Here is an 8,929-nt window from a genome sequence, read left to right on the forward strand (position 1 = left end):
ACCCAAGGTTCGAACCAAACCCCGATTACCCATTCCCCCACGAACTCAAATATGCAATTTGGTTTGAAATCGGACTCAATTGAAGTCCAAATCCCAATTTTGAAAAACCTAGGTTTTACCCAAAACACCCAATTTCCCCCATGAAAATCTATGATTTTAGGTTGAAAATCATGTTATAAGATGTAAATGATTGAAAGAAATGAGTAAAAACTAACTTACAATTGATTTGGAAGAAGGTTTGTTCTTGAAAAATCGCCCAAAGGAGTTGTGTTTTGAAAATGGGGTGAAAATGACTTAAAAATCGATTAAAAGTATAAAAATTTGCAGGTTGCACCCCACCCTCAGATATGGGAATTGCGAAGTCAAGTTCGCATTTGCGAACACTGAGCAAAAGGAGGGACTTCCCATTTGCGACCAAAAGTGTCACATTTGCGAGAGTCCAATTCCGCATTTGCGAGCCATGTGGTCGCATTTGCGATCCCAGGCCAACAGGGGCACCTTCGCATTTGCAAAGAAATATATCGCATTTGCGAGCCAGGCTTCGCAAATGCGAAGCCTGCAGGTCAGTTATACCAGAAACTTTCAAGTTCAAAAAATGCAATCCGTGGCCTATCCAAAACTTACCCGAGCCCTCGGGGCTCCAAACCAAATATACACACCACCTCAAAAACATCCTACGGACTTATTCTTGCGATCAAATCGCCAAAATAACATCATAAACATCGAATTAAACCTCAAAATCCATGAATTCCTCCAAATTCATTAAACATCAAATTTTCCAATTTAGGTCCGAATCACGTCAAACGACGTCCGTTTTCAACCAAATTTCACAGGAAGGACTTAAAACATATATAAGACCTTTACCGGGCGCCGGAACCAAAATACGGGCTCGATACCATCGCTTTCTAATCAGATTTCATTTCCAATTTCCTTAAACAATTTCAGAAAACAATTTTACAAAAAAATTCATTTCTCGGGCTTGGGACCTCGGAATTCGATTCCGGGCATACGCCCAAGTCCCATATTTTCCTGTGGACCCTCTAGGACCGTCAAATCACCGGGTCCGTTTACCCAAAATGTTGACCAAAGTCAAATTTATTCATTTTAACATCAAAATTTAGCATTTTCATAGAATTTCACATTTAAGCTTTTCGGCTACGCGCCCGGACTGCGCACACATATCGAGGCGACTCTAAACAAGATTTTCAAGGCCTCGGAAGCACAGAATTCATTTAAAACGGGTGATGACCCTTTGGGTCGTCACATTAGGCGCCATCACGACATGCTGCGTTTTGGATCGTGACAAGTTGGTATCAGAGCCTAGGTTACATAGGTCTCATGAGTCATGAGCAGGTTTAGTAGAGTCTTGTGGATCGGTACAGAGACGTTTTTACTTAACTTCGAGAGGCTATCGAAACCTTAGGAAACTTCACATTCTTGTATTCTTGTCGTACGGATTTGTTGATTCCGGTAACTAAACTTCTATTATTCTATTCTTTCACAGATGGTGAGGACACGTGCTACCGAATAGGACGGACAGCCACCAGTGCCGCCAGCTAGGGACGCGAGAGGCCGAGGTCGCGGTAGGGGCCGAGGTGCAGCTCGTACAGCAACTAGAGCATCACCTGTAGATAGGGGTGGGCATAGTTTGGGCAAACCCAAAATCCAAACCGAAATCCGAATTTTTAATATTTTTGGTTTGGATTTTTGGATTAAGGATTGGATTTTGGATTTAATTTTTAAATTTTTTGGATTTCGGATTGGATGTTGGATTTGGTACTTTGGATTTTTGGATATCCGAAAATCCAAAAATTTTATACTTTATATTTCGTACGTTATCTATATGTCAATAATAATAAGTAAATACCCTATCCATTAGATATTATTTCATATATGCAATATTAATTACTAAGATACTGTTAGAATACATTCTATTTGGACATGGTTTTACTATTACTACTTCTTATCAGGCGTATTAATGTCTCTATTGCAATTTTTTGATAGTAATTTCATTACTTGAATACTTTGTTTGGATGATTGCGGTGAGAATGAGTAACTTTTCAGGTAATTTAATATAAGTACTTCATTTGGATATTAATTCTTGTAAAAAGAAGAAACATGTCAACTTATAAGCTCAAAACCGAAAATCCAAAATATCCAACCCGATTAATCCGAAACCGAACTTAAAAAATCCGGTCCAATCCGAGCTTATTTGGATTGGATTTGGATTGTTATTTGTTCAATCGAAATACCGAAAATCCAAACCGAAATTCTATATTTAATCCGAACTGCCCGACGCCCACCCCTACCTGTAGACCCACCAGTCGCTCCAACTCAGGAGCAGGTACCAGATGCGGTTGAGCCAGTGGGGCTAGCTCAGGCACCAGCTGTGCCCATTGTGATTCCAAGCCTTTAGGAGGCTTTGGCTCAGATTCTGACTGTGTGCACTAGCCTTGCTCAGGCGGTCTCAGTTCCGATCGCAGCAGCCACTTCTTAGGCCGGGGGAGGTACTCAGACTCCCGCCGCCCGTACTCCAGCCGGTTGCAGCTACTCAGGCAAGGTGGTCCCCTTTATGACTGATGATGAATAGAGGAGACTAGAGAGATTTGGGAGGCTTCATTCTCCATCATTTAGCGGGGCTAAGTCAGAGGATGCTCAGGGCTTCTTGGATAAGTGCCAGCGAATTCTTCGCAAGACGGGTATTCGGAGACCAGTGGGGTCTCCTTCACTACTTTTTAGCTTACTGGGGATGCCTTCAGATGGTGGGAGGCTTATAAGATGCGCAGGCCGGTCGGTGCAGCACCACGTACATGGCAGGAGTTCTCCGTTCTCTTCTTGGAGAAGTTCGTGCCGCAGGGAGGAGCTGCGTAGACAGTTTGATCAGCTACGTCAGGAGGGCATGTCTGTGACTTAGTACGAGGTGAGGTTTTTAGAATTATCTCGTCACACAGTTTGGTTAGTTCCCACTGATAGGGAGAGGATTAGGAGGTTCATCGATGGTCTCACATATCAGCTGCGGTTGCTTATGACTCGGGAAAGGGTATCTGGTGCTACTTTCGACGAGTGGTTGATATTGCTCGGCTGATAGAGATGGTCCGTAGTCATAAGCGTGGGAAGAGGAAGGCCAAGAGGCTTCGTGGATCGGGTGGTATCGGCGGTGTTCCTTCTAGGGGTCAGTTCTACCACAACAAGGGCCGTCCTTATAGGCACGCTCAGATGACTCGTCCAGTTCACCGTGGTACATCGTCCAGCCATGGTTCATACAATGCTCATCAGGGTCAGTCATCTCTCAGTCCTCTTCTAGCTCAGAGTTTGTCCCGTGGTCCATCGATTTAGGGTTCATCTATGCCAGGTCCTTCTAGCAATTATCCCGATACTCGGTGCTCCCTTCAGTCCCCACCACCAGCACGGAGGAGTTGCTTCGAGTGCGGGTAGTTTGGGCATACGTGGAGGCAGTGTCCTCGTCGTCCGGGAGGTCCAGTGCAGTAGAGGAGTCAGTCTGCAACTTCTCCACCAATTACTTCACCACCCGCTCAACCAGCTCGGGGTGGGGCCTAGGCAGCTAGAGGTCACCCTAGAGGGGGTGGCCGATCGGGTGGCGGTCAATCCGAATTCTATGCTATTCCTGCCAGACCAGATGTTATTGCTTCAGAGGCAGTGATCACATGTATCGTCTCAGTATGCCATAGGGATGCTTCTATATTAATTGTTGTAATTGAACTATATCCGTGAAGCTCGTCGCTACTTTAAGCCCATTATTTAGTGTTGTTACATACTGAGTAGGTTGTACTCACGTTACACGGTGGGTGTTGATTTTTCCACTTACCTTTATCGTTTGGAGATTCTAAGGTAGCGGCCCGGCGTTCGTAGACCTTGTCTGTCCTTCCCTATCTTTCAGCTTAATGTATTTAGTTTTAGTCTTTCATAGACTGTATTTTTTCCAGACTTGTGTTGTATAGACGCTCATGTACTCAGTGACACCCCGATGTTGGGAATTTCCGTATTATGTTTCGACCGTCTATCCAACTTTTGAGAGTTTTGATGTTATAAGCGTGTGTTATTTTTTTGTTCATTTAAAAGTGCCGGAAGTATTTTGATGTATCGGCTTGCCTAGTACCACGTTAGGCGCCATCACGACAGGCTGAGTTTTGGATCGTGACAAGTTGGTATCAGAGCCTAGGTTACATAGGTCTCAAGAGTCATGAGCAGGTTTAGTAGAGTCTTGCGGATCGGTACGGAGACGTCTTTACTTAACTTCGAGAGGCTGTCGAACCCTTAGGAAACTTCACAATATTGTATTCTTGTCGTGCGGATTTGTTGATTCCAGTAACTAAACTTCTATTATTCTATTCTCTCTCAGATGGTGAGGACACGTGCTAACAAAAAGGACGGACAGCCACCATTGCCGCCAGCTAGGGCCGCGAGAGGCCGAGGTCGCGGTAGGGGCCGAGGTGCAGCTCGTACAGTAGCTAGAGCAGCACCTGCAGACCCACCAGTCGCTCCAGCTCAGGGGCAGGTACCAGATACGGTTGAGCCCGTGGGGCCAGCTCAGGCACCATTTGTGCCCATTGTGATTCCAGGCCTTTAGGAGGCTTTGGCTCAGATTCTGACTGTGTGCACTAGCCTTGCTCAGGCGGTCTCATTTCCGGTCGCAGCAGTCACTTCTCAGGCAAGGAAAGGTACTCAGACTCCCGCCGCCCGTACTCCAGAGTAGGTGATGTAGGGCTTTCAGACACCGGGGGTACTACCATCCCAGCCGATTGCAGCTACTCAGGCCAGGTGGTCCCCGTTATGACTGATGATGAGCAGAGGAGACTAGAGAGATTTGGGAGGCTTCAGCCTCCATCATTTAGCGGGGCTAAGTCAGAGCTTGCTTAGGGCTTCTTGGAGAAGTGCCAGCGGATTCTTCGTAAAACGGGTATTCTGGAGACCAGTGGGGTCTCGTTCACTACTTTTCAGTTTACTAGGGATGCCTTCAGATGGCGGGAGGCTTATAAGATGCACATGCCGGTCGGTGCAGCACCACGTACATGGCAGGAGTTCTCCGTTCTCTTCTTGGAGAATTTCGTGCCGTAGGGAGGAGCTGCGCAGACAGTTTGAGCAGCTACGTCAGGAGGGCATGTCTGTGACTCAGTACGAGGTGAGGTTTTTAGAATTGGCTCATCACGCAGTTTGGTTAGTTCCGACTGATCGGGAGAGGATTAGTAGGTTGATCGATGGTCTCACATATCAGCTGCGGTTTCTTATGACTCGGGAAAGGGTATCTGGTGCTACTTTCGACGAGTGGTTGATATTGCTCGGCAGATAGAGATGGTCCGTAGTCATAAGCGTGGGAAGAGGGAGGCCAAGAGGATTCGTGGATCGGGTGGTATTGGAGTTGTTCGTTCTGGGGATCAGTTTTACCACAGCAAGGGTCGTCCTTATAGGCACGCTCAGATGACTCGTCCAGTTCACCGTGGTACATCGTCCAGCCATGGTTCATACAGTGCTCATCAGGGTCAGTCATCTCTCAGTGCCCTTCTAGCTCAGAGTTTGTTCTGTGCTCTATCGATTCAGGGTTCATCTATGCCAGGTCTTTCTAGCAATTATCCCGATACTCAGGGCTCCCTTCAGTCCCCACCACCAGCACCGAGGAGTTGCTTCGAGTGCAGGTAGTTTGGGCATATATGGAGGCAGTGTCCTCATCGTCCGGGAGGTCCAGTGCAGTAGAGGAGTCAGTCTGCGACTTCCGCACCAGTTACTTCACCACCCACTCAACCAGCTTAGGGTGGGGCCCAGGCAGCTAGAGGTCACCCTAGAGGGTGAGGCTGATCAGGTGGCGATCAGTCCCAATTCTATGCTATTCCTGCCAGACCATATGTTGTTGCTTCAGAGGTAGTGATCACATGTATTGTCTCAGTATGCCACAGGGATGCTTCTATATTAATTGCTGCAATTGAACTACATCCCTGAAGCTCGTCGCAACTTTCAGCCCATTACTTAGTGTTGTTACTTATTGAGTTGGTTGTACTCACGTTACACGGTGGGCGTTGATTTCTCCGCTCACCTTGATCGTGTGGAGATTCTAAGGTAGTTGTCCGGCGTTCGTAGACCTTATCTGTCCTTCCCTATCTTTCAGCTTAATGTATTTAGTTTTAGTCTTTCATAGACTGTATTTTCTAGACTTGTGTTGTATAGACGCTCATGTACTCAGTGACACCCCGATGTTAGGAATTTACGTATTATGTTTTGACCGTCTATCCATCTTTTGAGAGTTTTGACGTTATAAACTTGTGTTATTTTTTGTTCATTTAAAAGTGTTGGAAGTATTTTGAAGTACCGGCTTGCCTAGTACCACGTTAGGCAGCATCACGACAAGCTGAGTTTTGGATCGTGACAAGTTGGTATCAGAGCCTAGGTTACATAGGTCTCATGAGTCATGAGCAGGTTTAGTAGAGTCTTGCGGATCGGTACGGAGACGTCTTTACTTAAATTCGAGAGGCTATCGAACCCTTAGGAAACTTCACATTCTTGTATTCTTGTCGTGCGGATTTGTTGATTCCGGTAACTAAACTTCTATTATTCTATTCTCTCACAGATGGTGAGGACACGTGCTGCTGAATAGGACGGACAACCACCAGTGCTGCCAGCTAGGGCCGCGAGAAGCCGAGGTCGCGGTAGGGGCCGAGGTGCAGCTCGTACAGTAGCTAGAGCAGCACCTGCAGACCTACCAATCGCTCCAACTCAGGAGCAGGTACCAGATACGATTGAGCCCGTGGGGCCAGCTCACGCACCAGCTGTGCCCATTGTGATTCCAGGCCTTCAAGAGGCTTTGGCTCAGATTCTGACTGTGTGCACTAGACTTGCTCAGGCGGTCTCAGTTCCTATCGCAGCAACCACTTCTTAGGCAAGGGAAGGTACTCAGACTTCCGCCGCCTGTACTCCAGAGTAGGTGATGTAGGGACTTCAGACACCGGGGGTACTACCATCCCAATCGGTTGCAGCTACTCAGGCCAGGTGGTCCCCGTTATGACTGGTGATAAGCAGAGGAGACTACAGAGATTTGGGAGGCTTCAACCTCCATCAGTTAGCGGGGCTAAGTCAAAGCTTGCTCAGGACTTCTTGGATAAGTGCTAGTGAATTCTTCGTAGACGGGTATTCTGGAGACCAGTGGGGTCTCGTTCACTACTTTTCTATTTACTGGGGATGCCTTCAGATGGTGGGAGGATTATAAGATGTGCAGGCCGGTCGGTGCAGCACCACATTCATGGCAGGAGTTCTCCATTCTCTTCTATGAGAAGTTCGTGCCGCAGGGTGGAGCTGCGCAGACAGTTTGAGCAGCTACGTCAGGAGGGCATGTCTGTGACTTAGTACGAGGTGAGGTTTTAAGAATTAGCTCGTCACGCAGTTTGGTTAGTTCCCACTGATAGGGAGAGGATTAGGAGGTTCATCGATGGTCTCACATATCAGCTGCGGTTGCTTATGACTTGGGAAAGGGTATGTGGTGCTACTTTCGACGAGTGGTTGATATTGCTCGGCAGATAGAGATGGTCCGTAGTCATATGCGTGGGAAGAGGGAGGCCAAGAGGCTTCATGGATCGGTTGGTATCGACGGTGTTCCTTTTGGGGGTCAGTTCTACCACAGCAAGGGTCGTCCTTATAGGCACGCTCAGATGACTCGTCCAGTTCACCGTGGTACATCGTCCAGCCACGGTTCATGTAATGCTCATCAGGGTCAGTCATCTCTCAGTGCCCTTCCAGCTCAGAGTTTGTCCCGTGCTCCATCGATTCAAGGTTCATCTATGCCAGGTCCTTCTAGCAATTATCCCGATACTCGGGGCTCCCTTTAGTCCCCACCACTAGCACCGAGGGGTTGCTCAAGTGCGGGGAGATTGGGCATATGTGGAGGCAGTGTCCTCGTCGTTTGGGAGGACCAGTGCAGTAGAGGAGTCAGTCTGCGACTTCCACACCAGTTACCAGCTAGAGGTCACCCTAGAGGGGGAGGCCGATCAGGTGGCGGTCAGTTCGGATTCTATGCTATTCCTGCCAGACCAGATGTTGTTGCTTCAGAGGCAGTGATCACATATATTGTCTCAGTATGCCACAGGGATGTTTCTGTATTATTTGATCTTGGTTCCACTTATTCGTATGTATCATCGTATTTTGCTCATTACCTGGATATACCCCATGAGTCCTTAGTTTCATCTATTCATGTATCTATGCTAGTGGGTAATACTATTGTTGTGAATCGTGTATATCGGTCATGTTTAGTGACTATTGGGGGATTGGAGACTAGAGTTGATCTCTTATTGCTTAGTATGGTTGATTTCGACGTGATCTTGGGTATGGATTAGTTGTCTCCATGTCATGCTATTCTGGATTGTCATGCTAATACCGTGACGTTGGCGATGCCGAGGTTGCCAAGGATCGAGCGGAGAGCTTCTCTAGACTATGTTCCCAGCAGAGTGATTTCATATTTGAAGGCCCACGTATGGTTGGGAAGGGATGTCTGTCTTATTTGGCCTTTGTGAGGGATGTTGGTTCTGATACCTCTACTATTGATTCTATTCCAGTGGTGCGAGATTTTCTGGATGTGTTTCATACAGATGTGTCGAGCATGCTGCCTGATAGGGACATTGACTTTGGTATTGACTTGGTGTCGGTCACTCAACCTATTTCTATTCCTCCGTATCGTATGGCACCAACTGAGTTAAAGGAATTGAAGGAGCAGCTTCAGGAACTTCTTGATAAGTGGTTTATTAGGCCTAGTGTGTCGCCTTGGGGTGCACCGGTTCTGTTTGTATAGAAGAAGGATGGTACTATGTGGTGTGCATCGACTATAGGCAGTTGAATAAAGATACAATTAAGAACAAGTATCCTTTGTCGTGTATTAATGATCTATTTGACCAGCTTCAGGGAACAAGGGTGTTCTCTAAGATTGATTGAGTTC

Source organism: Nicotiana attenuata, unplaced genomic scaffold (genome assembly GCF_001879085.1).
Source record: "Nicotiana attenuata strain UT unplaced genomic scaffold, NIATTr2, whole genome shotgun sequence".
Taxonomy (NCBI): Eukaryota; Viridiplantae; Streptophyta; class Magnoliopsida; order Solanales; family Solanaceae; genus Nicotiana; species Nicotiana attenuata.